Source organism: Balaenoptera borealis (genome assembly GCF_965194805.1).
Source record: "Balaenoptera borealis genome assembly, chromosome: 15".
Classification (NCBI taxonomy): Eukaryota; Metazoa; Chordata; class Mammalia; order Artiodactyla; family Balaenopteridae; genus Balaenoptera; species Balaenoptera borealis.
This window is the reverse complement of record NC_138871.1, coordinates 80651121-80664380: the sequence shown is the minus strand read 5'-3', so window position 1 is coordinate 80664380 and position 13260 is coordinate 80651121.

Here is a 13260-nt window from a genome sequence, read left to right as displayed (position 1 = left end):
GCCAGGAACCAGGGGCAGAGACCAATATATATCTTTTTCCTTTTATCTCACAGGTGTATTATACATGCCTGCCAAATCCCCAGAGTTGATAACAGTGCCTGGCACAGAACAGAGGCCAAATATATTTTATTTGTCGAATAAATGAAAAACTACCCCCAGAACCTTTTTTACACATTGTCTCCCCCAAGTACTTCTCTTCTCAGCAGCTGTGTCTTTTTATCAAATCTTCAAATGCAAACACCAGACGTCTCCTCTCCTCACCCCACTCGGGCTGGCAAGTTGCAGAGCCTCAGGGAGCACTTCTTACATCACGTGCTGCAGAAGGTGAAGGGGTAGGAACACCATTCACTCAGAGGGAATACAGTGTTGGGGGTGGACCCTGGAACATACGGGGCCTCCACACTGCCCCCTCCCATTTCTGTGCACCTCGTCTCCTTGGCTGTTTTCTTAATTTTTTTTATTTTTTATTTTTATTTTTTAACATCTTTATCGGAGTATAATTGCTTTACAATGGTGTGTTAGTTTCTGCTTTATAACAAAGTGAATCAGTTAGTTATACATATACATATGTTCCCATATCTCTTCCCTCTTGCATCTCCCTCCCTCCCACCCTCCCTATCCCACCCCTCTAGTTGGTCACAAAGCACAGAGCTGATCTCCCTGTGCTATGCGGTTGCTTCCCACTAGCTATTTTATGTTTGGTAGTGTATATATGTCCATGCCACTCTCTCACTTTGTCACATCTTACCCTTCCCCCTCCCCATATCCTCAAGTCCATTCTCTAGTAGGTCTGTGTCTTTATTCTGGTCTTGCCACTAGGTTCTTCATGACCTTTTTTTTTTTTTTTTTTTTTCCCTTAGATTCCATATATATGTGTTAGCATACTGTATTTGTTTTTCTCTTTCTGACTTGCTTCACTCTGTATGACAGACTCTAACTCCATCCACCTCACTACAAATCACTCAAAATAACTCCTCCTCCCTATCTCACCCTTTCTCGGATAGAAATTGAGATTGTGTTCGACTTCGTTCATTTTCTTCTCTACCTCCACCTGATCGACACAACCATGGCCGGGAGGTAACAGGCCAAGCTGACAAAGGATGCTCCCTTCTTAGATTGTATTCGCGGGAGACCACCACAAATGCATTACCAAGAATTCTTTTTTCTTTCACCATCATCACACTGTGTTCATTGCTTTATCCATCCTCAGCCTTACCCCATTTATCATAGTTTGCACACCAGAACAGGAAACATAAAGCCATGCCTGGCTGACTTCTGAGGAGGGGCTTGTATTCTGAAGAAACAAAAGCACAGGCAGAAGCAGGACTATTTGGAAAGTGACTGGACATTTAACTTGGAGCAATTCCTGGAAGGAAGATTCTGCTACAGGAGGTGCTTGGAGCAGATAGGCAGATTATAAAGTCTTCGTCACCACCATTTAAAATCCAGAATATTCCTGGGAGGGGAAGAATGTGAAGTGACCAGAAGAAGGTGGTAAGAATATGTATGTCCTGAGAAGAGCTCCAGATGGAGACCATCAGGCACTGGGGTTGGAAAGAAAAGGCAGAGAGGTGATCAAAGCGCAAGTCAAAGTTCACCTGAGTCAAAGGAGTAATGATTTAAGACGGGTTGGGTGACTGAAGCCAAATAGCTAATGGGTCTTATTTACAGTCACTAATTAATTGTCCAAACCGAGACACTTTTGAACTTCTCGCTCTCTATTTTTTTTTTTTTTGGCCATGCTGCGTGACATGCAGGATCTGTTCCCTGATCAGGGATCAAACCCGTGCCCCCCGCAATAGAAGTGTGGAGTCTTAACCACTGGACCACCAGGGAATTCCCTGAGACACTTTTGAAAATGAAAAGGGATGATTTTAATAACTATGCCAGGAAAACAGCCATGAAATAGGACTGTCCTGGACAAACCGAAATGATGGTCACACTGACCGTAAACAGGAGAGTGGCTGATGTAATGAAGAGACCTTAGGCAGTTCATAAGGACAGCAAGACTCTTCATCAGAATCCTCTTCTTAGGTAGTTTTAACAAGCAATTTCATTTCTAACCTCTTGCTTATAAGAGACACAACTACAATAAAATAACCAATAAATGTTAGAAATAAAATGTAGGGCAGAGATTTATCAAACACATATCAACATAAAGAAAGTAGAAGTAGGAAAACTATTTTAGACAAAGTAGAATTCAAGAGAAACCAAGTTCAATAATTTAATGGATTTTAAGAATGCTTGTATGCCATGAAAAGGTAGAATTCATAGTATAATATTTAAGAAAAAAAAAAAAAAAAAGAATCCTCTTCTTCCTCCCTCGTGCTCATAGTGACAGCTGTCGCTGTGTCTGCACAGGCCTTTTGCTTTTGGAGAACTTCTCCAACTGCCTCTTCCTTCACTCAGTTGGGAAATTCTCTTGGGGCCACCGGTCCCCAAACTCTGTCTCCTTGATCCATGTCTGCCCGCTCAAAGGGCCCCATTCCCCTGACTTCAAGCATTGGGCAGAGAATTCTTCCCTGCAATTTATTTATTTATTATTTATTTATTTATTTATTTACTTATTTTAAAGATTTAAGTGGAGGAAAAAAGCACCTTTCCTTTTTGGATCACAGAGTTTGAAGAACACAGATTGGGAGTTGTCAACAGCCATCGTACTCACAATGGAGGGAAAGACTGTCTGCATGGTAAGTGAATGAAACCAACACGCAGAGGAAAACCAGAGAACGGGAGACTTCGTTTGCTATTAACGTGCCTGAAACAAGTGACATCTGCATGCTTCCATCCTCCCAGGTAAGCAAGCCAGTACAGTCACCTTAAGCTAATTTGAGTTGAGTTGCAATGCCTTGAAACCACTTCTCTCTTGACACTTCTACCAGTGGATTTTGCAGATTTACCTAACTTAGAATTTGTAATGTATGGCTGTCTGCAATGTTGCTTCCGAGTTGAGTTATTAGTTAATAATACATTGACAGTATTATTAATTAATACACTGAGAGTATTCATGGCTTACAGAGCCCTTTCATCCTTACAGCCACTGCTGATGTGAACAAACAGAAGCTCTGGGGTGAGATTCAGATCCCCATTTCACAGGTAAGGGAACGAAAACTCAGAGAACTTCAAGGTCACAACAGAGCCAAAATTCAAACACAGTTCTCCAAGTCTTGGTCATGCACTCCTTCCTTCACACCACAGCACATCACAGGGAGCATTTAGACGGTGGAAAGTGGAAATGAACTGTCTTGGATAACCAGAAGTTCCAACATGTGGGATGGGAGTACTACCAACCTGTTCTGTCAGCGGTGGGGGGGATTAAGTATGTCACAGATAAGAGTTTGGTTGCCATGTATTACCGTGGTCATCTAACCAACTTCTTAATTTAGCTGAAGGTCCCAGTCTGGTTTAAAGATATTTTAAATCATGAATAAGTCATTCTAAAAGGAAAAATTATGTTTTCCAAATAACCAAAACAAATGGTAACTCTGTGAGCTACTTAAGGAAATAAGACTGAAATAAAAATTGAGACGATTCCAAAATAGGCGTAATAATAATAATAATAATAATAATGGCTACAATATTGGCTCCAAGCACTGTGCCAGGTACTTTGTCATACATTTTCACTGCAAGGAAAGGGTTAGTATCCGTACAAATGAGGAAACTCAGGCTCTGAGTCATTGTCACCCAAACAAGGTTACACACAGGTCATAGTGGATCCAGAATCGAAACACTGTTTTGTCTAATGTTCAAATTATTAATAGAGAAGGTATTGTGATATATCCCTTTTAAAGAGAAGTAACTGATGTTTGTATAAGCCTCTGATGAGAGTAAGGAAAAAAAAGACAGAAAATGTCCCCGTTTCTTCCTATCCTCACAGCGTATTGAGTATGCCTCAACTGAACGAAAATATAATTCTCCTCCCCTTTGCTGATGGCCATAGACATTTCTACCTTAGAACCAGACAAAAATTACTTATCAACATCTCACATAAAAGAATCATTTTTATCCTCTTAATTCTTCCAAGTAGAGCTATCATTAAGTGATAGGTTCAGTAGGAGCTTAGCAGGTTAACTCCCATCAGCTAAAAAGCCCATGAAGCCAGAAGCCATTAATGATTCTGCATTTAACCCTTTACACTTCTGCCTATTAGAGACCTCTGAGATTAGTTCATCATATGAAGTTGCTTCCATTTAAATTTGAAATTGCATAGCAAAATTGAATTTGGACATTTAAATGCTGCCTGTTATAGATGTCATACATCTGTACTTGATTGAATGGTAAACTATGTATTGAATGGTAGCTCTTTATGAAGAGAATGAATTTTCATCATAATAAGAAAATACTTTGCAGAGCAACCCAAGACATTCTATTTCCTCCAGAAAGCCTGAAGAATCCCAGTCAATCCTTCTATAAATATTCTAAGACTGCCATAATATCTCTTGGCAGGCAAATAGACGTCATAAAGTTCAAGCATGGTATTAGCTAAGAAGAAACCACCAGCCCCTTGCTTAAAGTTCATTTACTCTAATTCACTGTCCAATTCACACAGGCCCCTTTCCCCCATTTTCCTCACTCAGAAATCATATGGAACAACAAACTGGGGAATAGCCTCACCAGAGGCATATGCAGTGACAAATGCAAAAATGAGCAGCAAGTGTAAGAAGTGAGCAAAAAAATTAGTAAAAAAAAAAGGTAAATTAATCAACCATTGACTTATTACTAAGAATAGCTCTTTTGTTTGGTTTAAAAACAAAGGTAAATGATCTGTAATGTGCTTGGAAGCATCAAAAAGTAAGATGAATTAATGGATAGATCGGATGAATAAATGGAAAGAGACGTCATAAAACAAGTGTGGAAAAATACGAATAATAGAATCTCAGTGGTGGGTACATGAGTGTCCACTGTAAAATTCTTTCAAATTTGCTATATGTGAAAACTTTCATAATAAAATTTTAGGAAAAAATATAAATCTATAATTTTCGATAGCACGATCAAGGGATATGGGAGAGAGAGTCCAATAAATAGTGTGATAAAGTCCTTTCTGATTTGGGAGCGGGACGGAGATTCTAAATAACTGCAAATTTTGATAGAAAAATATACTGTTAATTATATATTTTCTTTGAAAGAAAGAAACACAACACATAGCTTCCAAACCATAGAATAGAATTTTAAAAATAAAGAAAACTATCCATTTGAGACAGGAAAGGACAGAGTAAATAAGCAAACACAAACGAGGATAAAGAGAAAATTCTCCCATTGGAATAAGATGGTACAATAATCATTAAGCTAACACAAAACCACACACTCACATACACATCCAAACGCACTTCACACACACACACAATACTCTCTTCCAACCTCGCCTTGTCTCATAAAGAGTAATTTCAGAAGTTTGGAATATAATTTCTTCCCTGCTCCTTTAATCGGTCATTACCTCTACAAATATTGCCTGGACACCATTCTCTTTAGACGTATGTTGCACTTTACATTTTTGTGGGTGTTTCTGTTGTGTATTCAGTATCATTTCTTCATCTCTCTCAGTTTGCTTGTTCACTTCTCTGTTTAGTCTATATTTAATCTTTCCACTAAGGTTTTCATAATCAATTATATATCTTATTTCTAGAAGTTCTTTTTAAAATTCAAGTAGGCCGGTCATTTTGTTAGTTGATTATTTCTTACTTATGTTTCAATTCCTACTTTTAGAAATACATCAAACGTAATTCATATTCTCTACCTGATATTTCTAACACCTGAAGCCTTTAAGGATTTTCTTTTCCTGCTGAGTCTTGCTCATGGTGGCTTATTTCCTTACGTAGTGTGTGTGTGTGTGTGTGTGTGTGTGTGTGTGTGTGAGAGAGATTGTTCACTCATGTGCTTTGGAATACAATCTGTGAGCATTTTTTGAGGCCTGGGTTAGAGGGTGCCTTCCCCCTGGGAAGACTTGCCTTCACTTTTGCAAAGGCACCTGCGAGACTTGGGTCCAGTTTAAGAATCTATATTTCAGATATTACAAATAATGTGAATTTAGCCCCCAGACTTACAAGAGGGTCAGGCTGTGGTCACAAATTCTCAAAAGAGACCTTTATATCCACTCATATTCCAGGCTGCACAGACAAGTTTATCTGCTGTCGGACTGCGTTTTATGAGATGTATTTTTAATTGTGTAGCTCTTCATGGATCCTACTTTTATGCAAGGGGATCAGTGATCCAACTTCCCTCCTTTCACAGGCCCAAGACTTTAATCCCTGCCCCCTATCCCATCCCACCCACCTCTAATGTCAGCCCTGAAATCAGAGCTCCATCCCTAATGCGTCCCTAAAGCACCCGGCGACTTCACTGCTTGCTTCTTCCATGTATTCTCCTGCCTATTGCCAGGACTCTGGGTTTCCTTTACTTTCTGACAAACTCATCCATTCATTTTAAAAGTTAAGTATTTGTTTTTATATTTTAGCAAGCACTCTTGGTGTTTAGCAAGCACTCTTGGCGTTTTTGTATTTTAGCAAGCACTCTTGGTGTTTGTTCATTTGCCTGAAATAAAACACTCTGAACCTCACAGAGGGAAACACAAAGGGGAAGGCATTCTCCCCAGCTTTGCCAAAAACAACTACGCAGCTCACAGGCACACAGACCACAGACAGCAGATCAACAATGGCTCTAGGGGGAGGTGACTGGCAGTATCCAAAAGGAATGGACTCATTTGCCCACATGGTTAAGACGCCTCTGGGTCTCCCTGGAAGTATTTGGTAGGGGATCTTACAAATGACGAAGGGTTCCGTGTCACCCACCAGGAACAAAACCAGTGAAATTACAGCATTTCATGTTCCATTGATGACTACCATTCATGACCACAGACTGTGGACACCTAGGGAGTCTCAAATAACACCGATAATTCAAAAATTCAAAAGGCAACTATGATACCAAAATGCTGTAATTCTTTGAGGACAGGGACAATGGCTTTTTAATCCAGCTGCAAACCCAGCTTGAAGGAAGGCTCTGAATACATTTTTATTGACTGCATGAGTTACTCATGGTTATGTTGTAACTGTTACAGATGAACCCTTTTTGCTTAAAAGAGAGATTGTAACTTTAAGAAATCATTTCTTTTCTCCAGCAAATAATACAGGCTCAAGGAAAATTTCTCTCAATAAATAAACCGCTTATGAGCTATGATTTCTTCTTTTTTTCTTTTACTACGGTTGTAGCGAAATTATGGTCAAGTCCTTCAGTTTATCCTCGAGTTGCCTGCGATGGAAACCTACAATGGAAATATTAACCGAGAGAACAAGGATTCAATGAAGCTGATGAGGAATCAATCATGAGTTTTGATAGGGCAAAGTCCCCTCCCTCTGAGTCTATGCTGAGCCTGTGAGTGGTTCCTCTTGCATCTGAGTCCAGACTTTAAGAAGGTCTAGCAGCTTCCCTCTCCTCCCTCTTGGATTCCTGAGCCGCCATGAAGGCCAGGCCACCCTACTACAGAGAGAGGCCCAGAGGAGAAGCCCCAGAGAAGACAGCAAGCGACAGAGGGGCCACATGGAGGAGCATAGAAGCTCCACATCCCCCTCCGGCAGCAGCCCAACCTCCTGAAAGCCCTCTGAGGCTGCAATCCTGGGACTCTGTGTTCAAAACATGAGTCATCTTCTCTTGACATTTTTTTTCTTTGGATGTTAATATCATGTTTATGCCTCAACATAAAGAGGCTGAAACAGACAACTGTAGACAAAGAATGTCACCTGCCATATCAGTAAACAAAGGATATTGCGGCCATCAAGCCATCAGCCACTGCAGCTGCCTCTGACTGTGCACCCTGAGAAGATTCAGGATGGAAAACAACAGGACACTGGTCCTAGATAGTTAAGGTGCAGATCAAAGGAATGATTTCAGTGAGCCCAGACTCTTGCATCTTCCATATACAGAAAAGCACTAAATTCATTAACTTGAGACATTTGTTTTTTCTTAATTAACAGTAATTTTTGATGTTCTGACTACCTGGTTTTCATTGCAAAAACTCCTATGTATTCTGGATTCTCCCTTATCTCTTCAGAGCCATCCCTCAGAGCAATCTGAGAGGCTGTCTCCTGGGCTTAAGTCCTCAGCAAGTCTGCCGAATAAAACATAATACTCAACTTTTTGTTTGTGCTTTTTTTTTCCCAGTCGACAGAGCATATGTGCTATGCCCAGATCACCACTTGTTTGGAGAAAACTTTATAGCAAGCATATTCATACTGTATCGTTTAAACCAGGGATCCTCAAACTTTACTGTAGATAAGAAGTAATGGAAGCCAGGCCCGAGGGCTTGATCATCCTTGAACTCTGACCCATGGGCAAGTCTCTCTTTGTCTAGAACTGGATGTTGGACGGTGAGATTAATCAAGGTACACATCTGGACACCACTGTCACTGCAGACTTCCAGGTCTGTGGGGCTAATACCCATGGCAAAGAGATGAGGCTTCTCTCTTTCTCCTGATCAAAACCATTCCCTTTATCCATCGTAATTCCTTCTTCTTTCTCTGAAGCTGGGCTTAATTTGGGGGCATCCCCATCTTTCCACGTTCTCCTCTTTACTGGCTACACACCCTCAGCCTGTAACCACCCGGGTTTCTTCTACGATTAGGATTAAAACATAAAGCCGTTTCTTCACTCCACATCCATTCCTAATTGTCACCCAACTTCACTTCATCCCAACCTCTCACAATAGCGGTCTATGCTCATAGCAAGTACTCACTTCCCATGTAGCCCCTAACCTACTGCAAATTGGCTTCTAATTCCACCCTCTTCTAAACTGTCCAAATATTCACAGGGGACCAGAATATGCCACCCCAAAGTATGCCACTTTGGCATAAGGATTATTTTGAGCTGAAGGCAATTGAGGAGAAGCAGATACAAGAGAAGCTCCCTGCCCTCCCTTATTTGCCCAACAGCAGGACACACATTTTCAAAAGGGACCCCTTCTCCTCTCTACTAGGAAGAACAGAAGTTAATAACCAGAGACAACTCTAGACCCTTATCAGCCCGGAGAGAGCACCAGAGGGATCTACACAACAAACATTGCTGACTAGCCCTTACCTTCCATTAGTTCTCCCACGTATTTACCTTCCTACAATTCACACCCCTAGAAATTTAAAGTCCTTTTTCTTTCTTGTCACTATTCTAAAAATGTATTGCCCTTTGGTTAAGATGCTATATAAACCCAAGTTCTAACCATCCCTTTGAGTTTTCTCTGAGTTCTCTCACTTGTGTGTGGGATGCACGTGTTAATAAATGTTGTTGCTTTTCTGTTGTTAATTTGCCTTTTGTCAGTCTTATTGACAGAGCCCCAGCCAATGAACCTCAGATGGGTAGAGGGAACAGATACTTTTCCTCCCCTACACATTTAACACTAAGAATTGTGTAAACTCCTGGAAGGTCTATTCTCTTAATACAATAGAGTGTGTTTCTGTGACAACGCACTCTTTGAATTGTCTTCATACTTCTCTGACTTCGTATCTCCTTCAGAGTTTTCTCCCAGTTCTCTGCACTGCTCTGGCCCCTCTCGTGCTGGGGTTCTCTAGAGCCCTGTTACTACAGGAATGGTGCTCAGACCAGCACCTTTGGCATCCCTGGGAGCTTGTTAGAGATGCAGAATCTCAAGCCCCGCCCCAGACCAGCTGCATCAGAGTCTGTAGTTTAACAGAATCCCCAGGTGATTTCTATGTACGGTAGAGGGGAGAAGCGCCCCTCTAGGGCTCACTCCTAGCTCCCTGCTCCACTTTCTGGGGGAGCTCATCAATTCCCAGGCTCACTACCTATTTCCTGATGATCCTCAAATCCGTGTCTCTACCTCCAGGCTTCAGACTCATATAACCACGTACTTGCTGGCTCCTCCGGTAGAAGTCCTTCCTTCCAACTCCATTCAGCATATCCACCACCTGCCAACCTGCTGCCCCCTCCTTTCATCTTTTTTTCTCAATTGATGCTAATGCCATCACCCATTTATCCATACTAGAAACTTGGGAGTTGTACTAAGGCCTTTTTTCCTCTCTCGTCTACTCCATTTCCACTCTTCCCTCCTCCCCCCACCCCAATCAAATCCAAAGAGCCATCAAACCGGGACATTTAATGATATTTCTCTTACCTGTCATTTCCAGTCAGACATTCTTTGTCCTAGTTCAAGTTTCAGTTATATGTTATGTGTTTGGCTGAAAGCCTGTTATGGGGCCTACACAAATCTATGCTTCACAAAATCACCAGAAAGAGTTACATAAAATAAAATAAAAATCTGGTCACATCACTGTCTTGCTTAAAATCTGCTTTACCCACAACAGAGGTTCTCAGACTGTAGTCCCCCGATCAGCAGCATAGCATCGCCTGGAAACTTGTGAGAAAAGCAAACGATAGGTTTAACCCCAGACCTACTGAATCGGAAACTCTGGGGAGGGCCTCACAGCTTCATTTTGACAAGTCCTCCAGGTGAGGGCACACTGAGGTTGAAAGCCACACATCTACCAGATGAAACCAATCTTCTTAATCTGACATACACAGTCCTCCCTGATCTAGTCCAGGTCCGGACACTTTCGCCTTATTTCTATCCATTTTATGACTTGAACTTGACATCTGAAAAATGGAGAAGTATTTGTTATTTCCAGGTGTGGAAGCCCATCCCCAAAATTGTCCTCCAGTGATCCCAGCCTCCTTGCATTCATGCCTTGTGTATTTCCCTCCACGTGGAATAGGGTTGGTCTCTAATCAGTGGGATATTGTGATAATGAAGGCATGAGGCCCAAGGGCAAGGGGATATGAAATGGGTAGTGGAAGAAGGTAATTACAAATATCAGCTACCGCCACATGACCAGTTTCAGAAATGTGGACTACAATTGTCATGAGTGTTTCTTCCTTATTTTGTTATGAACGTGTGATTCATATCCATACACATATGTATATATTTACACACACACGACAAATAGCTTCATTTCCTGCCCTTTTTAAAATCCCTTTATCGTGCAACATAAGATGTATTTATTTTATGTCATAGTATTTAAGTATTGATAACCTTACATCATGGTATTCATGTTACAAGATATCAACAAGAGTAAACAGCATGTAAGGATGTTGCATCCTCCTCTGCAGAAAGGGTTAGTGAGTTTTCAGTCGTACACAGGATAGTTGTATCATGTTAGGTAGAAGTATGACCTCGTTATTATCTTTATGTTGAGATTAAGGGTGGTTTAAGGAGATGCCAAGTTGACAAGGGGTGGACTTGTGATGGTTAATTTTATGTGTTAACTTGTCTGGGTAAAGTTGGGCCTCATCCAATCAGTTGAAGGCCTTGATAGAACAAAAGGCTGACCTCCACCAAGCAAGAGGAAACTGCCAGCAGACAGCCTTTGGATTTGAACTGCATTATCAGCAACTCCTGGTTCTCCAGGCTGACAGCCCACCCTGTAGATTTTGACCTTGTCAACCTGCATAATGGCATGAGCCAATTTCTTAAATCTCTTTCTCTACATATACACATCCTATTGGTTTTGTTTCTCTGGAGAACTGTAATACATGGCCACACCAATTTATACCCTGTTCCACGTGCTTTTCTTACAATGAAATGTTGACATTCCCCCCTTTAAATGGTGGAATCTATGATCCCCTTTAACCTAGCAGACCTTTGTAACTGCCTCAATTAGTAGAAAGAGGAGGAAGTGACACTGCTTGACCTCTGAAGCTTGGTCATTAAAGACCACAGGGTCCTTGGGATGCTCCTTTTGGAATACAACCACCATGTTGTGAGAAAGCCCAAGCCACATGGAGAGGCCACAGCTGGCCAGCAGCCCCAGCTAGGGTTTCTATGTCATGAGCATCAGTGTGTCACGTGAGTGAAGGAACCTTCAAATGATTCTAACCTCTAGCCTTCAAGTCTTTCAGCCGGGGTGCTAGTTACTGAGGAACAGAGATAAGCCCTTCCTGCTGTGCCCTGTGCAGGGTCCTCACTCCCAGAATCTACGAGCATAATAAATGAAGCTTTTATGCCACTACATTTTGGGGTAGTTTTTTATGCAGTCATAGTAACTGGAACATCACTATTCAGAGAGACACTTGAAGCAGCCTTTACGAATCCCCAGTCTTGCTATTGTAACATCAGGGGAAACTATATGACCAGGCAGAATAAATTTCTGCCATATTCAGGATTTTCTCCAGGCATTTTGAAGAATTCTTTTTTTGTTTTTATGTTGATATCTTTTATTAATTTATTCAGTAAATATTTACAGAATCCCTCTTTGTACTAGGTGCTACATTAGGGGATTAGGAGATCACAGCGTTTGCTTTCATGTTGCTTATGAGCTATATCTGAAAGGATTTAAGAAGATCTATATGAGTGGCTATAACACAAAACATGGCAAATTGGGATCATAATATAACAGAGACCGTACAGAGATTGAAGGAAAATGGATGGTATTGATTTCCTAAAGGAAACTGCTTTCTACCCAGACTGTGAATTTCTTTCTAAGGGTTCTGAGCAGGTAGAAGGGATTGGGGAGAGCAAATGTGTCACATATGCTCTGTGCATGTTTTCTTTTTAATCTAGGCTAAATAAACTCAAATTGAAATTTTTCCTATAGGTCTTTGTATAAGAGAACCTGAAAATCAAAGAGGATATTCTTTTCAAATGTAGTTTTGTAAAATGCAAAAAATTGGAGCAAATAATTTTTCTGATTGCCCTCTTTTTTCTGTTATGACTTCACAAAAGGATACAGAGCTGCAACAAAAGGAACTCAAAGTATATGCCTCAGAGCAATTAAATAGCCTGTTAGATAATCTCTCTCAAATATGAGCTATTTTCAATACACTTTGGATGCTGTCCTATCTATCCATAATCTATCAATCATTTAGCTATATGCCTGATGTACCTGGAATAAGAACAGCAAAGCTGTCATTAACTGTGAAGATTTGGAGAATGGATTTTGCCCGGAATGTCTCCTTCCCATCAACATGGACTTTGCCCACTGGAGTAACAAATATATAGAACCTATATTTGTCTCGGAAAATAGATCTTTGGATTTTCCCTGGCAATTGCATAATTGTTATTTGAACTTCATAATTCTATTATGAAGGCAGCTGAAAAAAATGTCAGGCTTATGATAATGAATGACTGATTGTTTCAGCTATTAAGAACAAACAAACAGAAACACAAAACCAGAACTCCAAACCAAAGTCTTCCGTTTGGCCCTGTGGAACATTGAATTCCACAGGAAGATGGATTTATCTTCTCCCTGGGTCTGTCAATATGAATAA